This window comes from Sminthopsis crassicaudata, chromosome 2 (assembly GCF_048593235.1).
Source record: "Sminthopsis crassicaudata isolate SCR6 chromosome 2, ASM4859323v1, whole genome shotgun sequence".
NCBI classification, from domain to species: domain Eukaryota; kingdom Metazoa; phylum Chordata; class Mammalia; order Dasyuromorphia; family Dasyuridae; genus Sminthopsis; species Sminthopsis crassicaudata.
Window position 1 is genome coordinate 5,549,626 of NC_133618.1, and position 22,578 is coordinate 5,572,203.

Sequence of the window (22,578 nt, forward strand, 5' to 3'; positions counted from 1 at the left end):
GGGGAGCGGGCCGAGAGGCGGGGAGCGGGCCGGGGGGCGGGGGAGCGGGCCGGGCGCGGGGAGCGGGCCGAGAGGCGGGGAGCGGGCCGGGCGCGGGGAGCGGGGCTCACTGGGCTTCGCTCACGGGGGGCCAGGCGGCTCCTGGCGGGGGGCGCTCTGGAGACCCGTCCGGCGCCCTCGGGGAAGCGAGCCCCGAGGCTGTTTGTATGTGGGATCAATACTGGCTCGGCGCCCCAAATGAGCCCCAAATCTGCTTAATAAATCCGGGCTCTCGTTAGAGAGGGAATCCGGCCCAGCTCGCCGCCAGAGGGCGCCCAAAGCCCGCCGTCGGAAGCCACGTTCGGCCCACGGCTCGGTCCGGCCTCCCTTCCCTGGGCTGCCCGGGACCCGGCGGCCATTCCCGGCCCATTTCTCGCCCAGACCTAACTGCCGGACGGGCGCGGCCTCCGGCAAACTGAGAGCCCCAAGAGGCCGAGGTCTCCAGCCTCTGGCCCCACCGGCTCGGCCGGACCCCCGAAGTCCCTCCCGTCGCCTGGCCTGGGCTCCCTCCGCGAGGGCAGCGTCCTCTCTGAGGAGGAAGGACGGACAACCCCCGCGACCAAGGCTGCGCTTAAAAAGGGGGCGCCCGGGCCGGATGGGGGAGAGGGAGGAGAAGCTTCCGACACCGGGAGACTCCGGGGGACCCTCCTTCCAAGGACAATTTGAAACGTCATTTTAAAAAATACTGATAATTAGGAACGGATTCTCTGAGAGCCTGGAGAGGTCTTCGAGCAGAGATCAAAGACTGGCAAGACCCCCGTGTTAAAAACGGGAAACTGAGGCAGGAGAGATTCCCCATCCCCCACATTACAAATTGGGAAACTGAGGCATGAGAAGAATGGGCTGGCCTGCTAGCCTCTATTAGCTGGGCAAAAGTCAAACAAATAACGGTAAAAGAAACCCCAACCTCTCTGAGCATTGGTTCAAGCGGGTATAATGAACATGTTTTAGACATCTCCATGGCCCCTCCGGCCTCTGGCCTGCTATGGTCAGACTCTGAAGCAGCCCCTTCGTGGTAGAGAGAAGGAAAAGGAGCCAGGCCATGGTGGAGCCAGGCTGGCCAGAGCTGGATTAGGACCACACTCCCCTGGCTCCCAGGCCACTCATCTTCCTTGCTTTGAGGCTGTACCTTCCTGCTCCGATGCGCCCCTGCGTGGGCTCCCTGGACATTCTATTCCAGTATGGGCGCAGCTCTGGCCAGCCCCTCTTCTGTGCTCCAAAGGCCCCCCTCACAGCTCAGACCTTTCTGGACACCGGCCTGTGTTTATTGTCTTAAAAAGTCGCCACCATTGCCCTGGCAGGCCCTTATGGGGCTGAGCTTCCCAGGCTTTCCCCAACTTGTAGAAAGGAGGAAGCTCCAGGTCCCATCCATGGCCCATAAGGCCACAGAGAAAGCATTCAGGGCGCAGAGATATCACTTTCTCTCCAGTCTGGGGTCTTCAGGGGAAAACAAAGGCTTGGAGAAGTGGTTAGATTTGGGTTTAAGTTCACCCCTCCTGTGCCTCAGTTTCCCATTCGGAAGAAGCCCACCCCTGGCGTGACAGTCTGTGGTCTTTGTTCTAGGCCTCTGTAGGATGAATAGAATCTGTTCCTAATTATTACCTTCTTAAAAAACAATGTTTTAAATTTTAATTCCAAAGTGGGCTGCCACCCCCATGACAAGGTGTCGGGGGGCTCCTCCCAGGGGCCAGTTAACACCTGAGCTCAAGCCTGGGTATCCCAGTGGGTGGAGGGCTTGCTTCTTATTTCAAAGGCTGGGAACTGTTAAACTTGGATTTGCATTAACATTTCTATTAACTTTTTCCCATCGATATAATTTCAGGATATTTAATCTCCAGCAATCATCGAAGGAAAAGGGAGGTTGGGTGGGAAGGAGGAAGGGGGCTGGGGTGGATTTGATGCAAAGCAGCCCACTCAGAAAGCCAGCCAAGTTAGAAAGGAGAGCGGTTCAAGTCTCTGCCGAATGTGACAGCTGAAATCTCTTTTGTTCCGAGGCAGGGACAGCCCTGAGCCTGCGGGAGAGGTGAGAGCAGCCCCCTTCCAGGCCTGGGAGGCTGCCAGGGGCCCAAACTCGCCACCCCAGTCTTCTTGGTCAGCAGCTGCTTCTCTGCCGCTTTTCTTTCACTATTTAGGCTAGAGAATGATCCAGGATGTTGCTGGAAGATAGCGAGGGCAGGTGATGGTGACTTCCCAGGAGCTCTTCTGGGATAACAGAAACCTACAAGTAAAATCCAAAAACGTTTTCCTCCCTCCTGAGGGGGCTTGTCATTGATAACGGTTCCGACTCATCCCATATGGGAGGAGAGGGGGGAAGGCATCTGTGTCGGGGAGGGCAAGGCCCGGCCATGTCCAAAGACACTGGGTGGGCTCCACACCATGACTTCTGGAGCTAGAATAACTCAGAGCATTCACAAAGGGCCAGCGGGACTCTAAGCGAGGCTAGTAGTTTAAGATCTTTTTTTTTTTTTGGGGGGGTAGCTAGTTGGTGTAGTAGATAGAGAATCAGCCTTGAAGTCAGGAAGCCCTGAGTTCAAATCTGGCCTCAGACACTTAACACTTTCTAGCTGTGTGACCCTGGGCAAGTCACTTAACCCCAACTGCCTCAGCAAAAAATAAAATCTCTTTGGGATATAGGCCCAGTAGAAACACTGCTGATTCAAAGGGTATGCACAATTTGATAGCCCTTTGGGCGTAGTTCCAAATTAATGTCCAGAATGATTGGAGCAGTTCACAACTCCACCAACAATGCATTAGTGTCCCAGTTTTCCCACATCCTCTCTGACATTCATTATATTTTTCCTGTCATTTTAGCCAATCTGAGAGGTATCTAGTGCTACTTCAGAGCTGAGGATTAAAGGGGTCTTCTAGCAGTGTGATATACTAGCCTAAAAGCCAGTGCTATCTCAATCTTTATTTTTGTTTGTTAGATTTTGCTTTCTTATGGTTTTCCCCTTTTGTCTGTTTTTTTTTTCTTGTGCAAAATGACAAATGTGGAAATATGTTTAAAAGGATTGTACATGTTTAACCTGTATCAGAGTGCTTACTGTTTTAGGGAGGAGGAAAGTAAGAGACAAATGTAGAAATCCAAATGATGGATGGATGGATGGATGGATGGATGGATAGATAAATGGATGGATGATAGATAAAAGATAGATGGATGAATTTATGGATGAATAGATGGATAGATGGATGAATGATAGATGGATAGATGGTTGACCAATGGATAGATGATAGACAGATGGATGGATAGATAAATAGATGGATGGGTGATAGATGGATAGATATTTTTTATGAATAGATGGATGGAAGATAGATTGCTAGATAGATGAATTATGGTTAGATAGATGAATGGATGGGTAGAGAGATACATAGATGGATGGACAGGTGAATGGATGATAACTGGATGATTGATAAATAGGTAGATAAACAGTTGGATAGATGATTGATGGATGGATAGATAGATGAACAGACAGATTGATGAATGACTATATGATAGGCAGAAGTACCTCTGTAACTACCTCTTTCATCATATCTTATAGAATAATCTCAACGACTAATTTCTTCATTTCTGAAAGGAGGTGGACTAGTTGGCCTTTGAGTTCATTTCCAGCTCTAAATCAATGGGTCTGAGGCAGAACGTTCTTTTCTCAAATAGATCTGGGGATAGGTTAATAAGGATGAAGGAGCTGAAGCCTATTGTGTGAATGAAGACTAGTCAAAGAAGGGGAAGGAAATGAGCATTTATTAAGCACCTACTGTGTGCTAGGTACTGTACTGAGAGCTTTACAAATATCTCATCTGATGTTCACAGAAACCCGGGAGATCAGTGTGGTTATTATCCTCATTTTATATTTGAGGACACTGAGGCAGACAGCAGGGAAGGGACTCGGGAAGAATCTGAAGTTGGATTTGAATTCATCTCTTCCTGACCCCAGACCTAGTGCTCTGTCCATCGTAATATCTGTCAGGAGACAGTTGGTGGCCATCAGGTGAGAAATAGCTAGTCAAATTATGGTATGGGAATGGAATGTGATATTATTTCTCCATAAGAAATGATGAGGGGGAGAAAGTTTCAAAGAAACCTGGGAAGGCTCATGGGAACTAAGCCTGACAAGAGAGTAACCACAAAGGGGAAAGAAAAACCCGTTTGAAAAATTGGAGAATGACTCGAGAAGGGGCAGGAGGCTGAGGCTGAGGCTGCTCCTTTGGAGGCGATGGGACACTCGCCCCATCACCCACAATTCCTCACGCTTTGGGTCCATTCTGGTATCGTGCACAGCAGACCAGGCTCCTCCAAGATGCTCCTAGTTCTGGCCTCTTAGGTATTTTAGAGAGAACTCTGATCCTTCTGCATCTTCATCCCCCACCCCTTCTCTTCTCCAGACTAAACAACCTTCAACCAAGTGTTTTAAAATCCCATTGTGAATAAACATAGAGGAATAATCCCATTCCATGAGGATGCTGACAGGGGAGATACATTCTCATTACCGTTAGTTCACTTATATGTATTACGTGCACACATATTTAGGAGCGGACCCATGACCGCTCTCTGATGGAAGGGCCTTCTCCCACGGCAGGTCTCTTCTCCATAAGCACCTTACAGCCATCAGAGGTATTGGAGACACATTGTGATGCTAGCTTGGGGGACTTTCCCAGGGCCAGCCTGAAGTCCGGCACAGGACCGGAGCCCTTTCATCTGAAATAAAAGGCAGCCAGGCTGCCTGTGCATAAAACACTGGAACGTGTGGGAGTTTTCCTGGAGAAACTGGCCCTAAAGCTAGAGTGGCCCTTTGATGTCCCCACTGCCCTAGAGATGGACTGAAGGGGGAGGCGCACAGTAGGGTCACACAAGTGACAGGGTCAGCACCTACACTGTGCCATCACTGCTCCCTTTGGTGGGATCGACTCCAAGCTCTCCTTTCACGGTCCGGCCTCAGTGTGCCTTCGTGGATCTTGTCGTGTCCAGTCAAACCGGCCTCTGCATGTCTCCACACCTAGCATCCATTTCCTATCTCCAGCTCTTTGCACAGGCTGTTCCTCATGCCTGGTGTGCCTTCCTTCTTCCCTGCCACCTATTTGAAACCAGCTTTCCTGAAGACTTGGGTCCAATGCCCCCTGAGGGCTTCCCTCACACAGGGAGAATGGAAGCTCCCTGAGGGCAGGGACTGTCTTTCCCTGGCCCCCCAGCAGTGCCTGACACTTAATAGGGGCCATCAGTTCTATGACATGAGAGATACAAAATTGTTCAGTAGAAACTATAGGGACTATGGGGAAAATGGAGGTGGGGCATAAATTTAGAAATGGCAGGGACACAAAGGAAAAGACAGGAGCAAAATAATTGGAACAGTAGCCGTTCTGTACATTTAGGTGGCGCCAGGAGTTTAAAGAAGGCCGGGTCTGAAATCAGGAAGACCTGAGTTCAAATGCAGCGTCAGACATTCACTGGCCCGAGATCCTGCACTGCTCATTTCATATCTGTTTGCCTCAATCTCCTCAACTGTAAAATGGGTATTATAACATTTATCTCCCAGAATTGTTGCAAGGATCAGATAACTAAATTTCTTACAATACCTGCTACAAAATAAATGATAACTATTATTTAAGTTTATTATTGTTACTGTTATTATATGCTTTAAAATACTAGTGGCAGCATCCAAAGCCTCCAGCTGTTGCTTGGTGGTTGCCATGGGACTGAGCGAGCAAAGTCACCTCTCACCTGTATAGACCAAAGGGAGGCCTTGGCAGTCCGGGGCCCATGGCAGCAGGCAGAGGGGAGTGCAGGAGGATGGTGCACTAGGCCTCTGCCCCCAGCTCCATAGCACCAGAAGGTACACAAGAAATCTGGTTCTAGACCCGGATAAAGAACAGACATTTGCTGGTGGGAGTGGGCGTCAGGAAGGTGGGGGCTTGTGGGCCATTGTAAAGCAGTCTCCCAGCTCTTTCTCTCACGTGAATCAGCTGCTGTGGAAGTTCCTGTTATGTTCAGGTTGCTCCCGAATGCATCAAGTGTTGGAACAAATTTGCATTTTCAAAATAAGCATTAGAACCGACTGTGTTCAATATGACTGTTGCATTCATGACTCCCTGCACCTTTTTGTTCACAAATTATCCCGAGGATGCTCCAGGTGCTGAAGACCCCTGTCAGCCCCTGGGCAGTAGCCTGGGCTTATGGACTCTGACCCAGAAAGCTTGCTCGTCCCAGATCTTAGCCAGCCTGACGCTTACCTGAGCATCAAGCGCTGAGACGGGCTGAGACCGGGGAAGAATTTTACAAACCATTTATCTCTTTTCTTAAGAGTCACAACATATTCGTGCCACAAATGGTCACATGGTTCAATCCTCTCATTTTACAGAAGAGGTAACTGAGTCTTTGGGAGGGAAAGTGATTGGTCCAGAATCAAGCAAATAGAGGCGGAGCCAAGATTCCCATCCAAGTCCCCGAGGATGCAGTTCCAGCTCTCTGTCCTGTCTCTATCTCTGTATCTCTGCCTCCCTCTGTCTCTCTCTCTATCTTTGTCTCTTTCTGTCTCTGTCTCTATCTCCTTCTGTCTGTCTGTCTCTGTTTCTCTGTCTCCCTGTCTCTCTCTCTCTATTCTCTGTCTCTGTTTCCTTCTCTGTCTCTTTCTCTCTTCCTCTCTGTTCCTCCCTTCTGCCCAAAGCTGCCTCTGTAACTTGGTCCATTTGCCTCAAGCTCCAATGGCTTTTCCTTTTACATTTCTGGCAGGCCAGGATTTAAATCTTGGTTTCTCTTCCCAAACTCTTACTCAGCCAGTCCTGTGCCTGTTTCCACAAACAGATACACAATATGCGGGGCCTGGGAATCCACCAACAGTAAGAGCTTGGGGTCTTATAGTTGGGAGAGCCCCGGGATGGATCGGAACCCAGTCCTCTCCTGGGCCTCTGATTGCTGTTATTGTTTCCTGGGCACCTGTCTGACCGAGCAGGGGAGCTGTCCTCAGGCCAGTGTTCAAATCCATGTTTTCCCAGGGCAACCTCTCCCAGACTCAGCTTCCTTATCCAAACACCATAAACTAGAACTTTCATCAGCTGGATCGCTCAGACCAGAGAGGTCATCAAATTAGACTCACTGATTTACTGAGGTCATGACAAAGCGAGTGACCCTACCAAGATCACGCAGCTACCGTGGAATCTGGGTATTATTCCCTACATTATTCTACCTTCCAATTTTGGATTGAATTACCATCAGGTTAGTAATTTATGAAAGCCAGAGTGTCAGAGCTAAAAAGGGACCTGGGAAATCTTCTACCCCAGCCCTTGATTTTACAGATGAGGAAACTGAGATTCAGGGGGAAGAGACTTGGCCAACATGACCCACCTACTCCTACAGCCTCAGCCTGCACTCATCCTTCTTTCCATCCCACGTGGTTGCCTCCTCCGCTCCAGGATCAAGTTGGAGAGCTTGGGAAAGAGCCCTGCTCTCAAGGCTCATGCTCCAGGTGTGGCTCTCAGTGCAGGGAGGAGGTATTCAATAGTTTGGTCTCCAGAGGAGGACTTGGAGCTGGAGGGCGAGGACTGAGGTTCAGCCAGTTTGCAAAGGCTCATGGGTATTAGCCAGGGTTCTCAGGGTACTAGTCAGGGATAAAGACAGTTGCTCAGTGACCCATGCCCAGGCAGGAGAGCACTTTCCACTGGATGCCCAATCAAGACAGGTGTCACTTATTTGCTGGAAATGAATGCTTCTCTCATTGTGTTCATCAGAGACTTTAGCCCTCTAAGCAAGGGGCTCCATGGCCTGGGGCTTAGGGAAAGCTTCCCTTCAATCCACTGTAATGAAGAGCTGTTCTAAAAGTCACCCAGTCATCCCATACCTGGATTACTGCACCAGCGGGTGCTGACCCCCTGCCTCCGTCTCTGCTGCCTCCTCCCCATCTTCCTTGTACGGACTGAGGTCAGGTTAAGCTTTCTGCAGAACTACTACGGGCCTTGTCCCCTGTGCCTGCAAACCCTTAACAAGTCCCCACTGACTTTCTCCTCACACATTTTCCCTGATTTTTGTGCATGATCCATTTTAAGTTCCAAGAGCCAGAAAACAGGAAGTGAGTTTACATGCTGAGGCTGAGAAGACCCTTCCCCAGCACTCACAGTTCTGAAGTGACCTTTCTCTAGAATCAGAATGCTAGAGCTGGTAGGGGCTTTAGAACACAGGGGGAAATGTCACAGAACCCTAGAAACTGGACAGAGAATCTCAGAACCAGGAGGAACCCTTGATGGTGGAATGTCTGACTTGATTAGAACAGAGTATAGCTGAGCTAGTTGGTTCGTTTAGTTCTCGTCTTCATTTTAAACATGAGTAAATTAAGGCTCAAGGAGAGAAAGTGATTTCCCCCAGTTGTTGAGGGCAGTGCCCTCCTCCTTTCACTTTCTGCTCACACTCTAGAGGTTATCACTGACTTCACCAGCTCACCAATCCTCGTGTCCAATATGGCATCCAGGCCTTTCTTTTCCCCCTCTTCAGCATCTCTTGTCTCTTGTCCATTTCCCCTCTTCAGTATCTCTTGTCCATTTCCCCTCTGCAGCATCTCTTGTCCATTTCCCCTCTGCAGGATCACTTGTCCATTTCCCCCCTGCAGCATCTCTTGTCCATTTCCCCTCTGCAGTATCTCTTGTCCATTTCCCCTCTGCAGGATCACTTGTCCATTTCCCCTCTGCAGCATCTCTTGTCCGTTTCCCCTCTGCAGGATCACTTGTCCATTTCCCCCCTGCAGCATCTCTTGTCCATTTCCCCTCTGCAGTATCTCTTGTCCGTTTCCCCTCTGCAGTATCACTTGTCCATTTCCCCTCTGCAGTATCACTTGTCCATTTCCCCTCTGCAGTATCACTTGTCCATTTCCCCCCTGCAGCATCTCTCATACATTTCCCCTCTGCAGCATCTCGTTGAGTGAGGTAACTAAACTTCTCTGTCAGACTGGGTATGTTTGAAACTACCTTTGAAACAATGTCATCATAACCAAGAAGACACCCCACAGAATAATAATGGCTACCATAATATAATCCCTACCACTAGCCAGCCATGGAGGTAAGTGCTTTGCACTATTATCTTATTTGATCCTTAAATCAAACCTGGAGACAAATGTTGATATTATCCTTGATTCACAGTTGAGAAAACAGAGATCAAGTCACAAGGCCAGGATCACACAGCTAAGCTGAGGCTGGATTTGAACTCAGGTCGTCCTGACTGTCCTGCTGTCATTGTTCCACTTAGATGCTTTTGAACGAATTGAACAAATATGCTCCCAGTTCCCAGGCCTCAGGGATCTCGTCTGTATGGAGAACTCTTCCAGAGGCAAACAGCAGCCCAGGGCTGACACCCTCCCACAGTTTTGCAACAGGGGGTCTATCTTTTCCTGGTACTCATTAAGAGGACCACCATGGAGCCTGAGGGCTGCAGAATTCTTGCCCTGCCTTTGCCACGTGACTGGCCCAACAGTCTATCTCTGTCTTGCCTCCCTGGGTCTGAGTCTTCTCCCTAGTCCCTCAGTGGTTCTGGGTCATGGCCTGTGCTGCCGCTCCCCCCCATCCTCTGGTCCTCTCCATCACCCACCGGGAGCAGTCTCACTGAGGAAGAGAGAGTTGTGACTAGCGGTCTGTAGGCAGTGGCTGCCAGGATTCTGGTTGGGTGCCAGATATGAAGAGCATGAACCTTAAAGGAAGAGAGGTCACTGAGTGAAGGAGGAAGGAAGAGGCAAACCTGGAAGGGAGACTGGGAGCCTTGGTCTCGACAGTGAGCCCAGGAGAGTGAGCAAAGGGACGGCCAGTCCCGGGACGGAGTGCATGGTACCGTTGGAGGTGGGGGAGAGCCAGGTTTCAGTGAGAGCTGGGACATAGGAGAGGGAGGATAGATCTGAAATGAAGGGAAGTTTGTGGCCTAAAGCATTACAGAGGTCCCCATGGAAGGGCCTGGGAGCAGTTAGGATGAAACTGGGGGTTGGAAGGGTTGAGGGGGATGGGAATGGAGTTTGGAGGTTTACAAATAAGATTTCAGAAGCATCCTTGAGTGCAGGGAGCCATCCACCTAGACTTCCCAATGGTTCCAGCTTTCCTTGAACTCTCCCTCACCAGGTTCTTCATCTCACTCTTCCCCCAGGTCATCTGCCCTCTTGAGAGCTCCAAAGTGTTTGTCTTTCATACCCCTGAATGAGCAGGGGAAAAAAGGAGTCTCAAAAGAATGGCTGGAGACCCAAATGAAACCCTTCTCCCAAATTAGCAAACCCAGGGTTTAATTGATTGTTTTGTTAGGGACTTATGGAATTAAGGGATAGCAAAGATTAAATATTAAAGATTAATCTCAAGTGTAGCATCTGTATGCTTTTTTCCCTCTGGAGAATGTTGTTAAACACGTGGAAGCGGCGCCCTGGTTTTCTGGGATAGCAGATAGGCGGCCTGCACGTTGCTCTGGTCCTGTAGAGTGGACAAAGGCCCAGAGGAGGGAGAGCCTCCAGTTGGAGGTCTTGGTTCAGAGTCCCACAGGGTAGGAAGGTGCTGATGGATTAAAGAAGGGGGAGAGTTCATAATGGAGAAGACAAAGGGGCTTCTATCACACATTCAAGTACAAGAACTGTCATTATTTCTGAGACCCAAACTCATGAGGATGGAGGCCATGGCTGTAGGGCTGAGCCCAGATCTGTATACAGTAGGCAGGCTGTAAGTGTTTAGAGAGTGGGACTAATATCAAGTTGGCTTCCTAGATATCAACTCCCTCTGGCTCTGGGGCTCCGGAGAGCTACCTGCCCCACCCGCTCCAAGCCTGGGAGGAGTAAGAGGTGGGACCTCCCACTTCTGGCCCTTCCTTTTCTTTAGGTGTAGAATGGAGATGCTGATGCTCCCTTTCCCCCCACCTCCAAGGACTCTGAACCTTCAGGTGCTCCACAGATGTGACCCAAACTGCTGCTGCTGCTGCTGCTAGTATTACAACCACTACCACCACCCCCTGCTACCACTAATTGTGAAACTACTACCACTGCAACCATCACCAACAATACTACCACAATTACTACTAATTGTGACACTACTAGTGCTATTACTATTACTACCACTACTACTCTTACAGCTACTATTACTACCACCCCCAACAATTACTACTACCACCACCACCACTACCACTAATTGTGACACTACCTAGTGCTGTTACTATTACTACCACTACTACTCTTACAGCTACTATTACTACCAACCCCAACAATTACTACTACCACCACCACTACCACTAATTGTGACACTACCTAGTGCTGTTACTATTACTACCACTACTACTCTTACAGCTACTATTACTACCACCCCCAACAATTACTACTACCATCACCACCACTACCACTAATTGTGACACTACTAGTGCTGTTACTATTACTACCACTACTACTCTTACAGCTACTATTACTACCACCCCCAACAATTACTACCACCACCACCACCACTACCACTAATTGTGACACTACCTAGTGCTGTTACTATTACTACCACTACTACTCTTACAGCTACTGTTACTACCACCCCCAACAATTACTACTACCACCACCACCACTACCACTACTACTAATTGTGACACTACTAGTGCTATTACTATTACTACCACCCCCAACAATTACTACTACCACCACCACCACTACCACTACTACTAATTGTGACACTACTAGTGCTATTACTATTACTACCACTACTACTCTTACAGCTACTATTACTACCACCCCCAACAATTACTACTACCACCACCACCACTACGACTACCACTAATTGTGACACTACCTAGTGCTATTACTATTACTACCACTACTACTCTTACAGCTACTATTACTACCACCCCCAACAATTACTACTACCACCACCACCACTACCACTACTACTAATTGTGACACTACTAGTGCTATTACTATTACCACCACTAGTACTATTACAGCTACAACTACTGCTACTAGCATTACTGCAACTACTACTACTATTACTACTACTACCACCCCCCAACAATTACTACTACTGCCACCACCTCTACTACTAATTGCAATACTACTATTACTACTAATGATAAGATAATGATAAGATTAGCAACAAGACCACCAGGATCTGTTTCAGTGGAGATAAATCTAGTTTCTAAGGACCCAGGTTTGAATTCCAGTTCTATTGTTTATTAGTGGTATGGTTTTGGTCAAGCAATTTACCCTATCCAGGTCTCAGTTTCCTCCACTGTTAAATGAATGGTCAAGCAAGAGGGCCCCCCAAGGTATTTTCCAGCTCTGAATCTTAAATCCCGCCATGCTACGCAGGGAACAAATCCCTGGGGTTGAAAGGAATCAGCCCCAAGAAGTCCCCAGGAGGCAGGGAGGCAAACACAAAAGGGGCTTGGGACGGTTGGGGAGGGGGAAGGCTCCCAGAGATCCTCCCTTTGCTGCCCTGAAGTCCAGCAGAGCTGTGCAGAAGGCAGGGTCCCCACACCAGGGGCAGGACGCAGGACATGCTGGCTCTGGAGGCCCCACAGAGGCCGGAGCCATAAATCAAGGGGCGGGTGTTTAGAGAATAGTGGAAGTGTTTCGGAAACATGGAGTGGCTGACCCGTGGGGCTTGGCTCTTGGTCCTTACAAGAATTTGGATGACTAATGATGTTAATAAATAACTTCTTAACTCTTTCTTTCAACTGCGGGCAATTTATTTCCTAAGGGGGCCTCGGGTTACAAGGGCCTAGCTCTAGCTGCAGTTGGAGGGAAGTGGTCTCCCACGACCCATGAGTGCCCAAAGGCCCTTCCCCAAAAAAGCCGGCCACCTTTCTCTGGATCAGGCTTGGTCATAGGCAAGTGAACAAGCAGCCAACAAGCATTTACTAATTGCTTACTGTGTGTCAGGCGTTGTTCTGAGAATACAAAAAGCGGGGAAAGCCCCTTCAATGGAGAGATGACAAGTAGCTTCAAACAAGACTGGATAAGTGGGATAATTGTAGATAACCAACAGAGAGAAGGCACTGGCTATTATGGGGGGGAGAACACTGGGAAAGGTCTCTGGCTGAAGGGTTAGAGGACTTCAAGCAGGCCGAGAAGCCAAAGGCCTGGGTGGGGTTCGGGGGGACAGCCAGTGTAAAGGCTCCATCTGAAGATAGAATGTTGTGAGCAAGGAGCAGGGAGGAGTCCATGTCACTGGATTGTGGGTTTGGGCAGAAATTGCAACAAGGGGCCCATCTACTCTGGAGCCCAAGGACCTGGTGGACTCCTTTCTCCCTCCCCTAAGTCTTTCTGTCCATCTCTTGCATGGGGCCTGGCCCGGAAAGGCTCCGTCAGTGATGTGCCTTTGGGTTTTTAAGAAACAATCCAAGAACCATGTTACTAAAGAGGTCATTACAGATAGAGAAGGTGCCAAAGCAAGGGAGTGCAGTCTTGGGGCCAGTGACCGGCTCTCTGCCTGTCCAGCCTGAGCTCTGTCTGTCTGTTGCTGTTACTACTAGAACTACTATTACTACAACTACTACTATTTCTACTATTACCACTATTACTACTAGTAGTAGTCCTGCTACTATTACTGCTGATGCTACTATTGTTATTACTACTAGAACTACTATTATTACAACTACTACTATTTCTACTATTACTACCACTACTCTTACTACTAGTCCTGCTACTATTACTGCTGATGCTACTATTGTTATTACTACTAGAACTACTATTGCTACAACTACTACTATTTCTACTATTACTACTATTACTGCTACTAGTAGTCCTGCTATTATTTCTGCTGATGCTACTATTGTTATTACTACTAGAACTACTATTACTACAACTACTACTATTTCTACTATTACCACTACTAGTAGTCCTGCTACTATTACTGCTGATGCTACTATTGTTATTACTACTAGAACTACTATTATTACAACTACTACTATTTCTACTATTACTACTATTACTGCTACTAGTAGTCCTGCTATTATTACTGCTGATGCTACTATTGTTATTACTACTAGAACTACTATTACTACAATTACTACTATTTCTACTATTACTACTATTACTGCTACTAGTAGTCCTGTTACTATTACTGCTGATGCTACTATTGTTATTACTACTAGAACTACTATTATTACAACTACTACTATTTCTACTATTACTACCACTACTACTACTACTAGTCCTGCTACTATTACTGCTGCTGCTGCTACTATTACTACCTCTATTGCTTTTACTACTATTACTATTATTGTTACTACTACTATTGCTACCATCAGCAGCAGCAGCTGAGACAAGGGGGCAGCTCAACTCCTCTCAAGAAAGTCTTAGCAAACTTCCTCTTCTGTCAAAGGGGGATAATACCGAGGTAATTTTGATTTCTATGGATTTCTATGAGACTCAAAGAATCTGATTTGTGGCTCCTGATTTACATGTGGTCTGTTGGGCATTTCCCAAGGAAGAAAAGAAAGCAGCACTAACACTGCTATTTAATGCATCAGAAAACACTGAATCTATAAGATACCCCAGCCCGGTGGCCCTCCCACATCTATCGGGAGCAGTGGGGGGGAGGGGGGCTTCTGCCCAGGTCTCTCCTCTGTGAGAAACTCATCCTTGCAGTTCTATGCATTCACTTTTCACTGCTCCAGGTGTTCTTTCCACTTACATTACAGTGATAGTGGTGCTATTTTCTCAGCTGATTTCCCCATCATCCATACTCTGAACTCCTCCACATTCATCCCATTCACCATTTTTTTGCCATATGGGCCACAGCTTCAGTCATTCTCCAAGCAACTATGGTATTCCAATTCTGTTCTACCATAAAAATTGTTGCTATAATTCTTTTGGTATATATGAGGGCTTTCTTCTTTTCAATGACCTGCTTGTAGCGGAAGCCTAGTAGCAGTCTCTCCGAGTGAAAGGTAGAGACATTTTAGCTAATTTATTACCATAATTCTAATTGGTTTTCAAAATGGTTACACTGATGGACAGATCCAACAAGGCACCAGTGAACCTTTACCCAGACCCCTCCAACACTGATTATTTGCTTCTCTTGTCACCTTTGCCAACATACAAGGTACGAGGTGAAACTTTTAAGAAAGTTCTCTTGCTATTACTCATTTTGAAAATCATTTTATGTGATTATTAATAGTGTGTAATTTTTTGAGAACTTTTGTTCATATTTTTTACTACTAATGTTTCTTTCAATCCTGTTTACAATATTGACAATAGTCCTTTACTTAATTAACCCTTTTTTCAGACTACCCAAGATAAAATTTGATTTTTGAAGTTTCATTTACATTTTCATAGTGTGTGTTAGTGTGTATGTATCTCTGTATGGGGGAGTTATAAAGACAATATACCTAATAAAGAGTGCTGGTGGAAGGCCTGCATTCAAATCCCACTTTGGGTAATAATTGTATTATCTCGAGAAAGCAACTGCCTTCTCTGAGTCCCAGCATTCTCTTGGTTAGAGCGGAGAAAATGACCCCTGTGGACCTTCCCTCGTAGAGCAGCTGGGAAGCTCCAGTGAGATCATGTAGATGAAGTACTTTACATGTTTTAAAGCCCTATCATCCTGACCCTCTTACATACATACCAACCCCTGAAGTGCAGAAGGGTGGGGAGGAGAAATAAAAGACAATATCTGTAGCCTGGAAACACGATTCCGTTAGCTATTTGTGTTAATAAAACCAAGATGATAAGGCTGTGCATTTGAAAGCTGACTTCAGGTTTGATTTTTATTTTTTTAAAAAGAAAGAAACCCAGAAACTTTCTGTGTTATCTCTCCTCCAATTGAAAGTTTTTGAAAAGTGAAATAATATGAGCGATGTCAAGCTGTGTTATCAGTTGGGCACGTTACATAGCGGGAAAAGTATTCTCGGTATTTGAAGTCTTTAATTAGTCTGTTTTTATAACAGGGCATTTCTAATCTCTTTGGACTCTCTGCAGATGTTGCAGAGTTAAAGTCTCTGGGATTCGGGAGGAGGCGTGGGTCTGCCCGGGGTATCTGAGCCCTGAAACATGTTTCTTTTGATCACTGCATTATGATATAACTCAGACATCTCCATTGTTTGGGCAATTTCTCCGATCTCGATGAAATATGATCCCTCTCCCTCTGGCATGAAACCAGTGGGCTGCACTGGGAACGGGTTTCTTCAACTACCCGGTAATTTACAGTTAGAGATATTAAGCAGGAGTCTTTTCTATTCACTTGTGTTGACAGAAAAACTATATAGGGTGGCCTGGAGAAACTATCCTTTTCTTCCTTCCTTCTCTCTTTTTCTTTTCTTCCTCTTTCTTTTCTTTTTTGAAAAGAGACCTATTTGAATGATGCAATTTCTTACAAAATAACACCTGCTGCACAAAGGACACTTGGGAGAGAAGAGTCAAAACGAGAAGAAAGAATGCCGGATTTGGATGGGAAATCTGGGCTCTGGGTTCAGATCGGGACCACCTCTTCCTAGTTAGGTGACTCCCACAAAATATAAATTTGGAGCTGGAAGATTAGAGCCATCTCCGGGAAACCTCTCAGTTAGCCAGGATTGAATCCACGTCCCCGACTCCAATCCCGTCTCAGTGAAGGGTCTGACCTGGTATCCTCTTCTTTCCCTTTAATGCTGTATCAATGGCCCCAGGAGAACCCTTCTGTCTCTGCTTTAAGGTTGCCTGTATTGTCCATCAAGTTGCCCCCTGGGCTCACAGAACTCTGAGGGACAAGGGCCATCCCACGGCCCGTGACCGCTCACTTGTACCTGAAGTTGAATCTAGAATCCAAGAGCTGGAGTGGGTCCTGTCATCCCACCCATTCACAGCCACGACAACATCCCTCGTGTCATCCTGGGCTTGAAGATCTCCAAGAACTCAGAACTCTCATTCCCCTTCAGAGAGGAGTCCATTTTAGTCTTGGAAAGCCGGAATCAGGGCAGCGAGGTGACACAGGAGGTAGAGTGCCAGGACTCAGCCAGACCTGACCAGACACTATCTGTGTGATCCTCAGCAAGTCACTGAGCCCTGCCTGCCTCAGTTTCCCCATCTGTAAAAGGAGCTGGAGAAGGAATAACAAGCCACTCCCGGATCTCTGCCCAAGAACTGAACATGGTTGAAAAACGACAGAACAACAACAAAATCATTAAGAAGTTGATTCCTTATCTCAAATCCTCTATAGGTATCTCGGCATTACCAACGCCAATGGCTTTTGCTCAAACTTTCTTTTTAAAGCTTTTTATTTTCAAAACATACACGTGGATAATTTTTCAACATTGACCTTTGCAAAATCTTGCTCCAAATTTCCCCCATTTCCCCCCACCCCTCCCCTAAACAGCAAGTAATCCAATGTATGTTAAACATGTGCAATTCTATACATATTTCCACCTGCACAAGAAAAATCAGATAAAAAGGAAAACAAAATGAGTAAGAAAACAAAATGCAAGCGAACAACAACAAAGAGTGATGTAGTGGTCCACACTCCGCTCCCACAGCCCTCTCTCTGGTTACAGATGGCTCTCGATGTCACGTGACCTTTGGAACTGGCCTGAGTCACCTCACTGTCACTTGAGGAGCTTCTGAGCGTCCCTCTATACGTCTGCTCCCCAGGGCTTCCTCCCAAAATCACCAGAGAAATCTGGTTCTCGGACAAGAACCCGACACTTGTTCTGCTCCCAGCCAGCACGGGACCTTGAGGATGGTACAAGGAGGACAGCTGATGAAACATTATTTAGCATTTGCCCAACCATCTAAGGATTCAACTTATTGCACAACAAATGCTAAATAATAATTATTAGCCATGGAGCCTGGGATGCTGGTGGCATTTAGGGTCATAAAGCCGAGGTGAGGAGCAGTGAGGGATGATGGGGGGCTTTGGGGACCAGCCTTAGAAGGAATTGCTTTCAAATCTTGCTGCTGAGACTCTCTGAGTCTCAGTTACCTTCCCTGTATAATGGGACAATAATAACTGCATTATTTAAAAACAAGAGAACATTGTGGTGATCTACAGGGTGGTCACTGAAGCCATCTGCAGGGGACATGAGTATCAGAATGCCAGAGCTGAGAGAGATCTTAGGGATCGCCTGGCCGGGAAACCCTGTGATTGGGACCAGAGTTCGAATCCCACCTCCAGCATTCACTAGCTCTGTGACATCTCAGAATCCCTGACCTTGGGCCAGATGAGACTCCCCTTTCAGACGGACCCAGGAGGCCTGGGGCAGGCTGGTGAGGAAGGCTCAGGGCCTTCTGCCCTCCCTGCCTTTATCTCCCGCCATGGCTGCCTCCATGCTGGCCCCTGGGAGCCCCCCCATCTCCCCATCTCCAGGCCTGGGGGAGCGCTTTCAAGTGCAGCCAGGCCAGCTGCCGCCCCGGGCAGGGGTTCCCCCCAACCTCCCGCCCCCGCAGGGTTACCGGTCTCCAGCCCCCACTCCTGCGCCCAGGCAGCCAGATGGTGACCCTCGCACTTTCATTCCAACAGCAGCAAACACCATTCAGGGCTTAAAGTAAACTCTTCCAGATGGGCCCAAGATAAACTCTGAGGTGGGCGGGCGGACTCAGGGGCCTCCCACTCTGAAGGGTTGGATTACTGGAGCACAAGCCCCCGGGACTGGGGCAGCTCCTGGGAGCAGAGCCTGCCACCTCCATCGGGAAGCCCTCCAGGTCACACTCTCAGCTGGCCTTGTCACCAAATGGCTTGGCCTGGCTGCCCCTGGCCTGGGTGGCCCACAGGGCCACAGCCATCTAGAGGGACCACCCCGTGTTTGCCCCCTGCCCACATGCACACATGCACTCCCACACGTGCACACACACTCACAGCTCCTTCCCTGACTGAGCGCTTCAATGGCAACACACACCTGGGTGAGCTTCCCCTCGGCTCTGTGGGGGCCATGGGGGAGGGTCCAGGCGCTCCCTGGAACCTGGAGACAACCTGCACCCTCAGGGGCAGAGAACACCGCGGGGAAAGCCAGGAGGCCTCAGGGCCCGCAGCCATCCTCTCCTTTCTCCAGTGAGGAACCCCGGCACCGAGCGTCCCACTGCCCGCCAGTGTCTGTGGGAGGAGCGGGCCGCTGCACATGTACCAGACCCAGCCACAGCTTCCGGCTTCTTACACAAAGGGGCAACCTCGCCCAAAGGAACTCTGAGGAAATCAAATTAGACCCTGGGCCTCCGAAATCTCTGAGACTTTAAAAGGAGCTTCCTGGGGCAAGGCAGAGGCCCACCTTTAGGGAGAGGGTTACAGTTGGCGGCAAGTAGGGTTAGAGTCAGGCTCACTTTCAGGGGGAGGGTGAGAGGCATTCGGAGGTAGGGTTGGAGTAAGAGGCAGTTGAAGGGGACCAGTCAGAACAGGACTAGGGTGGCCGCCTTCCTGTAGAAGCACCTTCCCCTTTTCAGGTCACAAGATGGGGCAGGGCTCCCCAGCGCAGTGAAACCCCAAGTCCAGCCCCCCAAGCACTGTGGAACAGCAGCTAGAGTAATTCCCGCAGCCATCCCTCCTGACCATGGCGTGGGACTCCAGACTAGTTTAGGATGCCAGCCACCATCAAGAGCAGCAATTCCATGACCTGGGTCTGCCCTTGAGTGAGCTTGGTCCAGTCCCTGAACCTGGCCAGCTCCTTCCAGTTACAGTAAGGACAAGACCCAACATTCATCGGGTACTTCATAAGTGCTGGGCTCTGTGCCAAGCGCATTCGATCCTCAAACAATTCAGTAAAAGTAGGGCCTGGGGTGATCCCCACGGGATAGAGGAGGAACCTGAGGCAGAAATGACTTGCTGTGGGCCACAAGGCTAGTGTCCTAATCTGGCTCTGAACTCAGTCTTCCTGACTCCGGGCCCATTCCACCTGCCAGCTCTTTGTCTTTAATTTCTCTCTTCTCCAGTCCCAGGTCTTTCATTTCAAATTCAGAGATGAGGGGTTGGCATACCTTTTCTGTAGCAGAGCCGGAGGCCTAAAACAACATGTTTTCCCGTTCAAGGGTCTCCCCGGATAATTCAGCAGCCATTTAGGAAGGCTTGCCTTTGGAGAGAAGAGGAGGGGACCATTTAGAGGTTAGAAAACCGGCTCTTCCTGGTAAAGAAGGGACATTAGGTACCACATAGATGAGAAGGGCCTGCAAAGGACTTGGAGCTAGAGAAGACATAGGGGGAAGATCAAGGGAGAGAAGCAAGCTATTTTCTGGAGAACAGGGGGCAGATGACTTTCTCCCTGCCCAGAAATGCTGCAGAACCCTCTGAAAGTTAGCGAGCTGCTCACTCTGCCCTGCCAAGTGGTTTCCACTCCATCTATGGGAAGCCCATCACGGGGCACGCAGCAGTTTGGGAATGGAGAATGGAGGATTGAGCCAGGGCCCTTCGGGAGCTTAGGGTCAGGGCTAAGATGCAAACCCGCTGCGCCTCCTGGGACTGGAGCTTAGGGGCAGGTGTCTGCCCTGGTAGTGGCAGCAGAGCTTCAGGGAGAAAGGGCCCAACTTGGGAACGGGTTTGGGTTCAAGGCCTGCCTCCTGACGCAGATTAGGAGGTTCAAAAACCTCCCCGGGCTCCACATAGAACATGGGCTGTGATGGGAACAGGTTGTGAGGGGAGGAAAGCCCGGGTCCTCGGCCTAGCACCTCCGACTGGTAGTGAAGGCGACTACTATGCGGGACACATGTGACTGAGCGCCCACACAGAAATCAGTACTATCTTTTTTCCTGCTAAGATTAACTCCTTCCTTTCATGTTCCCTACAACCAGCAGGAGGCTTGTTGTAACATCTGAGGCTATCTGGGGGGCAGCTTCCTAATGGGTGATTATGGAATGTTCTAATTAGTGTTCCTGAGGACATTTGGAATCAATTAAATATTCAAATGCAGGCTTTCAGATCTTTAGCCAGGCACAGCAGAGTTGTGGGACAAGGGGGCGTTGAGGAAGATGTTGCTCACACCAAAACTCTAGAAGACAAACTAAAAAAAGCAAAACAAATAAAAATGAACCAAACCAAAAAAAAATGTTGTTCAGCCTTCCTGGTCTTTAAGCAAACAGCTTCCCCAACATCAGAAATGATGCACAAAACGGAACGGGAGCCCTGGGAAAACGTGAGCCGTCCCATTTTGCAGAGCCTCCGGAGCCAGAGCTGATGACAAGGACGATGTCGTCGCCCTAGCGCCGAGGCTGCCAGTCATGTGCTCCCTCAACTTTGGGCAGGCTCTACTGGGTCAGTCTGTCAGGACTCAAAATGGGGAGAAAACCCATCATTTCCTGCACACTCAAGAGTCGAGCATGGATAGCGGCCGAATGAAGGGGATTTCTCAGCCCCGTATTTCTCCTTCTGCCCCGGCCCCTGACACTTACACTGACTGCATTACAGCACCCCATGATGAAGGGGCAGAAACTTACTTATCAGCATCATAAGGAATGACACGATTTCCCTATCAGTGAATGTTCCAGATGCCTGAGGATTTATCTGGATCCAAACTCAAAACCCAACACTTGTTGAAAAGATCCCCCAGCATGCCTAAATCCCCCACTTTCTCTGCAGGAGACACTAAACATACAGAACCTTCTCTTGATGACTTGAATTATGATGGTTGAGGAGGTAGACACCACTCCCAGTCAGGAAGAACAGGGTTCCGGTTCAGACACTCCTGGGCAAGTCATTTGACTTCCATCTGCCTTAGTTATAAGAGAGATAAAAACAGCCCCTATAACCCAGGATTATATCAAATGAGAAGACAATTGCAAACCTTAAAGCACAATCTAAAGGTTAATTATTATTATTTTCATTGTCCTGTGATATTCTCAGGGTTCTATTAGTTACGGTTGCTTGGCCCTTAGCTACTATTTCTCGTTGTGGTCAGTAGCCCCAATGGCTGTATAATCATTCAATGTGAACATTCTAAAGGGCAAAGAAATTTAGTCCAATCAAAGAGAAGCAAAGAGGCTTGTGAAGCTTCCCCTGCTGGTTTGGGGAACAGTAAGTTTTCTCCAGGTCTAGTGCGCTTTGTTCACTTGGTTTTAGATCCCAAGCAAGTAAACTAGTAGCCGATTTTCCCATGATTCCAAAGGACGTGTGGCGTCGGACAAGTGCACGGGCCTCGTGAGTTTTTGCCCTAACAAAGTGTTTTTGGTGTTCTACTGTCTCCGTATTACATATGCTAAAATAATACATGGCTCTGCCATTGTACAAATGACACGTATGTACCCCCTGATGCTGATCAGCCAATTCATTCATTATATTAGTTCGTCTCAGGTATTGCCAAGTGCCCAAAAGGCCCAGTATGAAAGCGTAACTGCGCCACTCGGAGAGCGAGGGAAACAGTTCTCTTCATCTCTCCAATCACCGTGAAATAGGGCTGACTGCAAATGGCAAAATCGATTTTACCGACTTTCTTCCCCTCTGTATTGGCCAAGCCCTGGAAGGAGAGAGAAGAGAGAATTCCCATCTGGGCTGGCCAGGCCAAGCTGCTCATCACGCTGCAGCCATTCCAGCCCCTCTTACTTCATCAAACACCAGGGTGGGAAGGATGTTTTCCAAATGGCAGCTCATTTAGCCTTAGTGTTTCCCAGATGAGCGCTTCATTTTTCATCATCACTAAATTAATAGACCCCATTTTATAACACTGCCACAAAGAACATTTTT

The 22,578-nt window shown here is 48.3% G+C and overlaps 1 protein-coding gene across 1 annotated transcript in view; it reads right to left on the reverse strand.

Moving 5' to 3' along the window:
* VSNL1 (visinin like 1) overlaps nucleotides 1-22,578 on the reverse strand; it is a 381,159-nt gene that overhangs the window by 326,103 nt on the left and 32,478 nt on the right. The window lies entirely within an intron of this gene.